Genomic DNA, 10,166 nt, shown 5'->3' on the forward strand with positions numbered 1-10,166 from the left:
ATAGCTCAGGATGCCAAGGTAATAGAACCTAGGGGGCAGTGACAACACGTGGCCAAGGTGGCGCTAGAGTGTCAGCCGAGGTGCCATGTGGCCTGGTCTTGACGCCAAGGTGATCTCGGCTAGGCCGAGGTTATCTGATAAGATATCGGAATTCGAGATGAGCGGATAAAGGAAAAAAGTCCTAGAATAGAGGAGGATCTCAGTCTAGATAAAGATAAAGCACTTAAGGAGTTTATCCCTATCCAGTTAAGAGTCCAAGATGAGCATTGAGTCTGAGTCCACTGAAGTTAGGCTTCTACAAGGATCAGGTCAGTGCTGGTTATAAAAGCAGGACACCCCCGTGGGTCTCAGGTATGTGTGATATATTAAGAGCAGTAAGTTATTTCTTGTGAGTTAAGCACAATTTGCTGTCTTTGAGAGATACTTGATTATTGATTTGATCGTCGGAGTGCCCTCGGGTGGACGAACCACCGCCGGATTCTTATCTTTCTGTGACAAGTTGTTCGGGCTTAATCTATTCTACTAGTGCTCTCCAAATGAGTTCCCTTTTTGGTTGTGTGGTTAAAAATCAACATCCATAAAAGACAAATTAAAAACTAAATGATTATTATAGATAAATTAAAAACTAAGAAATGAATGTTTTTATCTTTTACTTTTTTAAAAAAAATAAATATATATATATATTTTTTTTTTATTTTACACCATTAAATGTTCTACATATCATTATATCTTGCAATGATTGTCCAAATTTAAATTTATATAAATTTAAGTTTAAATTTTAAACTTTCTAAAGTGTCACTTTAGATATGATAATTGTTATCGTAACATCTTTTCTTAAAATGCATTGCCATAATTGTAATGTAATATTATTTGAAAACAATATTTTTTTGTATTATTTATAAATAATTCTTAATTTGGAAAAGAAAACCCTACCCCTAAAACTTTCCATATTAACCTTTTCAAAATTTAAAATACAATTTGAAAATCTTTCCATATTAGTCTTTGAAAGCAATATAATTAAAGAAAATTTGTAAAGTCATTATTAATATATTAATCTTTCCATATTAATCTTTTCAAAATTTAAAATACAATTTTGAAAATCTTTCCATATTAGTCTTTGGAAGCAATATAATTAAAAATAATAATAATTTGTAAAGTCATTATTAATAGATTAATTTAAAATTAATTTTATTTTCAAATTAATTTTTGTAGGTGTAGGGTTTCCTTTTTTAAATTAAGAATTATTTGTAAATAAAAAAAAATTATTTTCAAATAATATTACATTACGATTATGGTAACATAATTTAAGAAAAACGTATGGAAAAACTAATATGGAAAGATTTTGAAATTTGTATTCTAAATTTTTAGATAGAAAGTGTATATGTAAAAAAGATTATTAATAATTATTTATTTATTTTTATTAAAAATATACTTATCAGATTTATTTAGTTTAATTTTCTAAAATTGTTTTGGAGTTTTTTTTTTTGGGTCTTCAATAAACTTTTTTTATTGTTTAACGTTTCAGTCAAATACACCTACAAACTAAGATATTTATGAAAAAAAAAAAGTAAAAAAAAGGGGTTTTTTTTTTAAGGTCCCTGGTATTATGATTTTATAGCATAAAGGACACTCAATATTTTTATAATGTCTAAGATCCCTCAACATCAATCCAGAGAAAATTCAATCCAGAGAAATTTCAACCCAGAGAAATTTCAGTCCAGAGAAATTTTCATCCAAATTTCTCTGGTTTGTTCAATTTTTTTGATTTTCTATGTTTTGAAATTTTTCTTTGCCTAGAGAAATTCTGGGAATTGCCCAAAGAAATTCACAAGAATTTATCTGTGATTATTTGTTTACTTCTGTAGAATCCTTTCTCTATGAAACCAGAGAAAATTCAAATCATTTACCAGAGAAAATTTAAAATCTTGTACCAGAGAAATTTCCAAATTATGTGAAGAACTAATAGCTATGGTTTTTAACTCAAAAAAAAAAAAAAAGGAAGCAAAACAACAACAACAACAACACTAGCACTGATACAAAAATAAATGTGCACACCAAACAGATCATATACAAAATTATTGCACTGAGTACAACCAAGAAATAAAATTCGGTTATTTTCTCTAGATTCAAAGAATTTCTCTGGATTCAACTCAGAGAAATTCTTCAAAACCAGAGAAATTCCCTTCTTCACCCCAGAGAAATTTACTCAAACCTAGAGAAAATCTCCCTCTAACCAGAGAAATTTACTTGTATTGTCTGTAGTTTGATGGCTTCAGTGATTTGGATGCATAGCCTTGGTAATCACTGCAACACTGTCCATTTTTCCTCTGAAACAGCTTGAACTGTTAAATATCCAAATTGGGGGCTTTGAATTGTTGGAGAGAATCATTGTGTGATTTTTTTGTTGGTGTTACCAGAAAGCAAGGTCGAGAGAGGATGCGTGACTTGGGAGAATAAAAGTCAATTATCCCTACTTTCTTGGGATGTTTTTGGTTACTGGACGCTTTCATAAACTGTTTTTAAGAAAGTAATATCATACTTATAGATTGCGCCTCAAATCTCTGCAACAAAGAAGACATGGTTAAATATTAAGAAATGGGTTGTTTTCTTTGCTTTTGAACTGTTTTGGTCTTCAATTCATGAATTATTTGTGTTGCGTGCTAGCTTTTCATACCAAGTTGTGGTGATTTGCAACTTCAAGAGCATAACGAAGTCCAGCAACTTCGGCTCAGATTGTGACATTCTCGATTCGCCGAAGCTTTGCTGCCGGTTAATCGGAGGAAATCATCGTTCTGGTCGGTGTTCAGGACGCAGAAGAGCAAGGAATGCAAAGAAGAGAGAGATGGAAAATCAAAGATCGAGATCGAGGCGGAGGAGAATTACGCACACCAGGTGATGATGATGAGATCGAGATCTGTAAGCGTTCCGGTAGCGTCGGATTCCAGCGCCAGAAACATGAGATCGCCGGAAACATGAGATCAAGAACTCCACAGCTTCACTACTAGATCAAATTTTCTGAGGATGGAGAGAGATTTTGCTCTAAAGAAAGATTTGGAGAGCAATCAATTTCATATGGAGTGAGATATATCAAATTTCTCTGTGATAGATAGGTGTGGGTTGAAGGACCTTAGACATTAAAAAATAATATTGTGGATCTCTTCCATTACTAAAAATGGGAAAGGGACCTTAGACTAATTTTCTCTAAAAAAAATTAACGAAAGACAAAAAAAAAACTGTGGAAAATGTGTAATTTTTCTTTTGTTTTAACTTTTGACCTTTTCATTTTTAGTGATTTTTTTTTTTCAATTTTTTTTTAATTTACTTTTTAAGTGCATTTAGATTAGAGAAAATTAGTCTAAGGTCTCTCTCCCATTTTTAATAATAAGAGAGACCCACAATATTATTTTGTGATGTCTAAGACACCTATCCCCGTATATCTCACCCACCCAAAATGAGTCCCACTAAACCCTAACACCTATTTTTTCATTCTCTCTCATCTTCTCGTCTCTTCTCTGTCTCTCACACACATCTTTGTGTCTCTTTCTCTCTCTAAAATGTTTTCTCTCTAAAGCAGCAGTAGCATCATCATCTTTATGATCATCGTCATTGTCAAATTGCGCTTCGTTGTATCGAACTTTCTTCTGATAATTCTTCAACAAATCTATGGCTACTTCCTGACTTGGCAATTCTTCTCCATGATATGAAGCTTAAGCTCTTCATTCATGGAGTTTCTCTGTGTGCTGTTCGAATCATCTTTGTTCAATGATTTTTCTCCGCACAGTTGACAACCTTCATACACAATCACACTCACAGGATAGAATTTGACTGATCTCTTCACTCCGTTGCTCAATTTTCCTCTTGAAGATGGAGTTTTGCTCAAACATGATTGGGAAAACGAAGAAGCCAATGAACATGCAAACGTATATGTTTATGATTTCCATTGCTCAATTTTCCTTCTGAATATGGAGTTTTGCTCAAACATGATCGGGAAAACGAAAAGGCCGATGAACATGCAGATGCATATGTTGATGATTTCGATTTACAATCAAAACTCATGTCATTGTAACGTCTGGCATTGGGTGACGATGAAATCTTCACCTTTTTAGGACTTCCTACTGTGAATAGAGGGTTGAGAAAGTTTGCAAGTTTGCCTTCGGGAGAGATCAGTTGTTTTGCCTTCTTGAAATCGCAGTTGATCTTCATGGCTTTTGATTTCATTTTCATGAAATTTCAAAACATAGAAATTTGTGAAATTTCTTTGGTTTGAAATTTTCCTGCGTTGAAATTTCTCTCCGTTTGCTCAATTTCATTGATTTTTTCTATATTTTGAAATTTTTCTGGGTTAAAATTTCTTTGATTTGCTCACAAATTTCTCTGGTTTGGTCAAAACAATTTTCTCTGGTTTAAAATTGTGAACAAACACAGAGAAATTTGAGAACAAAGACAGAGAAATTCTCTTTGAACAAAGTCAAAAAAATTTCAATTCTCTATGAACAAAGCCAAAGAAATTTGTGAACAAAACCAGATAAATTGGTTTGAATCCAGAGAAATTCTCTACATGTAATTTTTCTAAGTTAAATTTTTCTGAAAAAATGTTGAGAGACCTTAGCGATTATGAAAATATTACACAAAGCATAAAGGACATGTAATATTATACAATCTTGGGCATTTTTTCTGGTTCGAACCTGAAGAAATTCTTGCAAAAACCAAAGAAATTCTCTGGAAATCTCTAGAAAGTCCAGAGAAATTCTCTAGATCTAATTTTCTCTGAAGAGAAATTCTCTGGATTAAATTTTCTTTGGATCGATATTGAGGGATCTTAGATATTATGAAAATATTAGATGTCTTTTATGCTATAAAATCTTAATATCAGGAACCTAAAAAAAATCTCCTTCAAATTAAGTATATCTAAAAATAAAAAAAAATAAAAAATAGTCGAAGATGAAAATAATTTACTAAAGATAAAAAAAAACATGAAAAATAAAAAAACTCAAAAAATGTATTTGAGTTTGAAAATATTATGACTTTGCCACTTTCTTTTTTCTTTTTTTTTTCTTTTTTTAAATTTTAGATTCGCTGTAGCCAAATTAAATTATGCTTATTAATGAATAGTTATACTTTATTTATAAAATAAATAAATAAATCACATATATGAATTTAGCAAATACATGTGTAATGAGATCATTGATTATCTTAATATTAATTCTTTTAAATGCAAATGTTACAAAATTATTATTTTGGTTTGTTTTAATTTTCTCAACGTTAGTTTTTTTAAATGATTATCTTAATATTAGTTTTTTTTTTTTTTTGCTTTTAAATGATTATCTTAACATTAGTTTCTTTTTCTTTTTTTCTTTTGTGATTTGAACTAAAAAGTATTTTTTAAAATAATTTATTTTTAAAATTCTGCCTATTTACATTTTTTTTTCAAAACAATTATTAAAAAATGAATAATAAATATATATATATATATATATATATATGTGTGTGTGTGTTTTTTTTTTTTTCACAACTTAAACACTTGTTAAAAGGACAAACATAATTTTCAATTGCATGTTGCCAATGGTTCAAATTGAAATTATTATTAAAAATGACAAATTCATTTAAAAGCACTCCAAGACAGCCCATAATAAATAATAATAATAATAATAATAATAATAATAATAGCTCATGTATGATGGATTAATTGAGCGGATTTGAAATTTAAAAAAATTTTGGAGTCAAGTTTAGGATGACTATATTAATCAATTATGTGTGTTGACATTTTTCTATGTAGGACTATTTTGGGAAGATGATTATAATCAATTTTTTGGTTAAAAGTTGATTATAATCAGCTTTTTATGAGAGAGAGAGAAGTGGGTTATAATCTGGGAAGTGGATTATAACCCACTTCCCAAAAGACCACGTAGTTCAGCTCAATTTGGCCTTAATCTAGTTAATGCCCTTATACCAACTATATTTTGTAAACAATTTACCTAATCAATATATAATATAATAGTCCTTAATGAAATTTGACGTTTTTTTAACAATTAAAATTTAATAGTTAGTTTAAAATTATGGATAAACTACCAACAACTCTTAATGGTTGGATTTAATTCTCATCAAGTCTTATTAAAAATAAATCCTAATAAAATCGTCGCTAAAAATAATTTTTTGCAATGATTTTTTGCATGTCGCAAAAAATTAACAATTAGTGATTTTTTTGTCACAATTTTTATAAATTATCACTAAAACTTATAATTACTGACATTTTTTATGACGAGTTTTTTAAATTGTCACTAAAAGTTAAAAATTAATTAGCTTGTTTGGTTATAGTTTTCAGAAAACAGTTTTCAGAAAATTCTACTTTTTTATTTTTCGTATTTTAATGTTTTCAATGATTTTTTTTTAATATTTTAAGCAATTCTTTTTATGAAAATTTATCAATAAGTCCTAGTTTCTGAAAAATTGAACCATTTAGTCCTAAAAGTTTTCTTATGCTCCATTTAGTCCCATTTGCACATCAATCTAATGTTCGAAACATTAATCTGATGTTCGAAATCTAATGTTCGAAACATTAATCTGATGTTTGAAACATTGTAATGGGACCTTTCAATGTTTGAAACATTGAAACATTAAGCAATTCTTTTTAGGTAGTTTTCTTATAGACTGAAACGTTCCATTACAATAGAAAACCCCTCTCAACTGAGATAAGGAGAAGTAATGGGGAGTTTATTTTTTCTGTGCTTTCAATCCGTTAATTTCTACTTGAACCAAAAGAACAAACAATCACTCGACTCAAACTCGAGACAGCCAAATCAAAGGGACAAGCAACTAGATCGATGAAAATCAAAACCTTAAGCATGAGTATCAGTCAATCGAATGAATTCAAAGTAATTGAATGTAAATCTAATCATCTTTGCAATCGAATTCGAACAAAAACTATTGAAATCGAAAAAAGATCCAAATTGTTACTAGGTGTAGCCATGGAAATCTCTGTATCTCGAGTGTAACTCCACTCCAGAATCTAGATCGAAAGCCCCCCTTCTGAGAGATCCAGAACCTTTCTCAATGAAGAACAAAGCCATAAATTGATGAAGATTAAAGGAAATTGAACATTAGCCAAATCCAATGCACAAAACAAGATTTTCGAAATCAAAATAAAACAAGAAATGATTGAGATTGAATGAGATCTGAGATTTCAATCTCAGTTTGTAGAACTCCGCTGGAGCTGACTTACTGGATATCTTCGTTTCCAGTTGCTTCCTCGCGCCTTACCATCGATTGCTTCCAAACTGTTTGCATTGTTCAAGCCATTCTGCAGAGAGCTTTGTTCTTGTCATTCTAGAGAGAGAAGAAACTTTTGAATGAGATATAATAGTTTGATGGGTTTGTATGTTTTGAAGAAAGGACATAATATCTATTTAAAAAACAAAATTAGATTGCCAACAGTAAAATGGCATCGTACCATACCACACAGGACACTACGTTTTGGGAAACGGCTTTGTAGGTTCACATATAGTGGCGTTTAGCTAAAAACGCCATTTGAGAAGTGTTGCCATAGGCAATTTTTCTTGTAGTGCAATGATAGCTACTTTGGTGCCCTAAAGTTGACAAGAAAACAGTCGTTTATAAACTACCACGACAAAGTTTTTCAAAAGTCTAAGGTGCATTTCAATTCATGATCCTCGACAAAGTTTTTCAAACAGCGCATCACGGAATACTTGTAGCAGACCATATCATGGCATGCAAACCGTCTCATGGAGGAAGAAAGCAAACTGTATAAGTTGATGGAAAATGCAAAAGAGACACGCTCAGAGGGATCAACCAATCAGGCAAATGATATCTGCTTTGAGAGAATAGTGCCCTGAAACCAATGATCCCTCTCATATAGCCAGTGCAGTCCTTTTGCAGATGGGAGAAGAATTCTTCTGCATGAGCCACTGTTGTTTGATGCAGTTGAAGTGAAATTCATGCCCACAATCCAGCTTCCTGATCTCTCTGTCAACAAATTCTTCCTGCAATCCAATTCAACAAATGGAAAACATATATTTGAAGGGAAAGCATGAAACTTCAGAGAAATAGAAGAATTTTAGGGGTCTTTACCTGACAACCACAGCTCGGTTCCTCCTCCACTGGAAGTCATAATTTCATCGACTGATACCTATGTTGCTTCACATCCCCCCAAATGGCGTCCTCTCACATTTCCAATCTATTCATTATTTTTAGTGTGGGGAAATTGCTAAAACACGTGAGTTGCACGTCGTTTTTCCGTTCAAAATTGTAACGGTAAGTGGCAGAGAGACCACAACGCAACAAACCGGAATGTATGTGGTGTAAATTGTTTAAATTGAAATTACGAGGATTAAAGTGACACCTTGCTTGATCTACAAAGACTAATAGTATAGTTTATCCCTAAAACTAAATTTATATTCGTTCCACTTGGTGTCTTGAAGCCTTTATTTTTCAATTTTGTTGCAATGTGGTTCTTCTGACACTTACCGTTGGAATTTTGAACGGAAAAAGACCACGTGGAATGCACGTAGAATTTTAAGCAATTTTCACAAAGAAAAAAAAAGGAACAAATTACATTGAAAAAGGCAACACACACACACAAATCAAATTGACAGAAAAGAAAAGAAAAGAAAGATCAATCACTTAGGAAACAATCAAAGATACAACTAGGTTTTACTGCTTTAGATCTCTACGAGAGGCAAAACAAATGGGCTTTAAATCAAACAATGAAATCACAAAAAAATGCTTAACAGATTATCGATCAAACTTGTTAGATTCTTTATGTTATTTTATTTTATATTGAGGTTATTATTGTCATTGTAACATTAATGTTTTAATATAAATATGTACTATGTGAGGGTTTTCCTTTATGACCCAATAACCTATTTTCTACATTATCTGTTCTCCTTTTCTTTTCTCTCTTTCCTCAAGAACCCTAAACCTAATCCCTGTGAACTTTATACTTTAACTTGGTATCAGAGCGCTTCGATCTTACAATAACTTGTCTTGTTAAAGTCTCCTATGAACTTTACACTTTCATACAGTGGCCTAGATGTGCTGACATCATCTTTCGTACGATGATGTCAGCATGACGTTAGCATCTGTACGGAGTCAGGAACAGGAAAACACATGGCCTAATTCGTCTCACCCTCCTGGTAATTTTGATGTTTCTATTTCCACTCCTATGCACATGTGTTGTGATAATCAAGCTGCTATTTTCATTGCCAACAATACTCCTATGTTCCATGAACGTACCAAACAAGGTTGACTTTCACTTCATTCGCGATTTGCTACTACAAAAACAGTTGACTCCTCATGTTCGCTCTGAAGACAAATTGGGTAACATCCTCACCAAGCCTTTACCTTGTCCTTTGTTTCAACAGTTGTCTGCCAAGCTAGGCATGTTCAATCTCTATGCTCCAGCTTAAGGAGGTGTGTTAGATTTGTTATATTATTTTATTTTATATTATATTGAGGTTATTATTGTCATTGCAACACTAATGTTTTAATATAAATATGTGCTGGGTGAGGGTTTTTCATTATGACCCAATAACCTAATCTCTACATTATCTGTTCTCCTCTTCTCTCCTTCCTCAAGAACCCTAATCCTAATTCCTTTGAACTTTACACTTTAATTGATTAGAGAGAGAGAGAAATCATAAAAAAACAGTGCTTACCCCTTCAAGAGCTTCAAGGCACCTCTCTCTCTCTCTCTCTCCCTCTTATCTGTTTCTCTGTCTCTCTCTGTTTCTCCCTCTGTTGCTTGATGCAGTCGAAGTAAAACTCCTGCCAGCAATCCAGCTTCCTGATCTCCTCGCCGTCAACATATTCTTCCTACAATTCAATTCAATAAACGGAAACATATATTTGAAGAGAAAGCATGAAACTTAACAGAAATAGAAGAATTTTAGGGGTCTTTTTACCTGACAAACACAGCACAGTTCCTCCACTGAAAGTCCTAATTTCATTGATTGATACCCATGCTGCTTCACACCCCCACGATGGCGTGCTTGCTCAGTCCAATGTTCACATTTCCAATTTATTCAAAAAAAAAAAATATTAGTGTAAGAAAATTGCTAAAAATTCCACGTGAGTTGCACGTGGAATTTTAAGCAATTTTCTCAAAGGAAAAAAAAATTAACAAATTACACTGAAGAACGCAACACATTAAC

At 32.0% G+C, this 10,166-nt stretch overlaps 1 long non-coding RNA gene across 1 annotated transcript; it reads right to left on the reverse strand.

The window, feature by feature from the left end:
• Positions 1–6,799: 6,799 nt before the first annotated feature.
• LOC145789808 (uncharacterized) lies at positions 6,800–9,706 on the reverse strand. Its single transcript, XR_014328179.1, has 2 exons — positions 8,086–9,706; positions 6,800–7,997 (listed from the first exon to the last, which is right to left on the reverse strand). It is a non-coding gene; the product is annotated as an uncharacterized LOC145789808 (long non-coding RNA).
• Between the last annotated feature and the right edge of the window lie 460 nt (positions 9,707–10,166).

This window comes from Camellia sinensis, chromosome 4 (assembly GCF_055761805.1).
Source record: "Camellia sinensis isolate YWXY chromosome 4, ASM5576180v1, whole genome shotgun sequence".
NCBI lineage: Eukaryota > Viridiplantae > Streptophyta > Magnoliopsida > Ericales > Theaceae > Camellia > Camellia sinensis.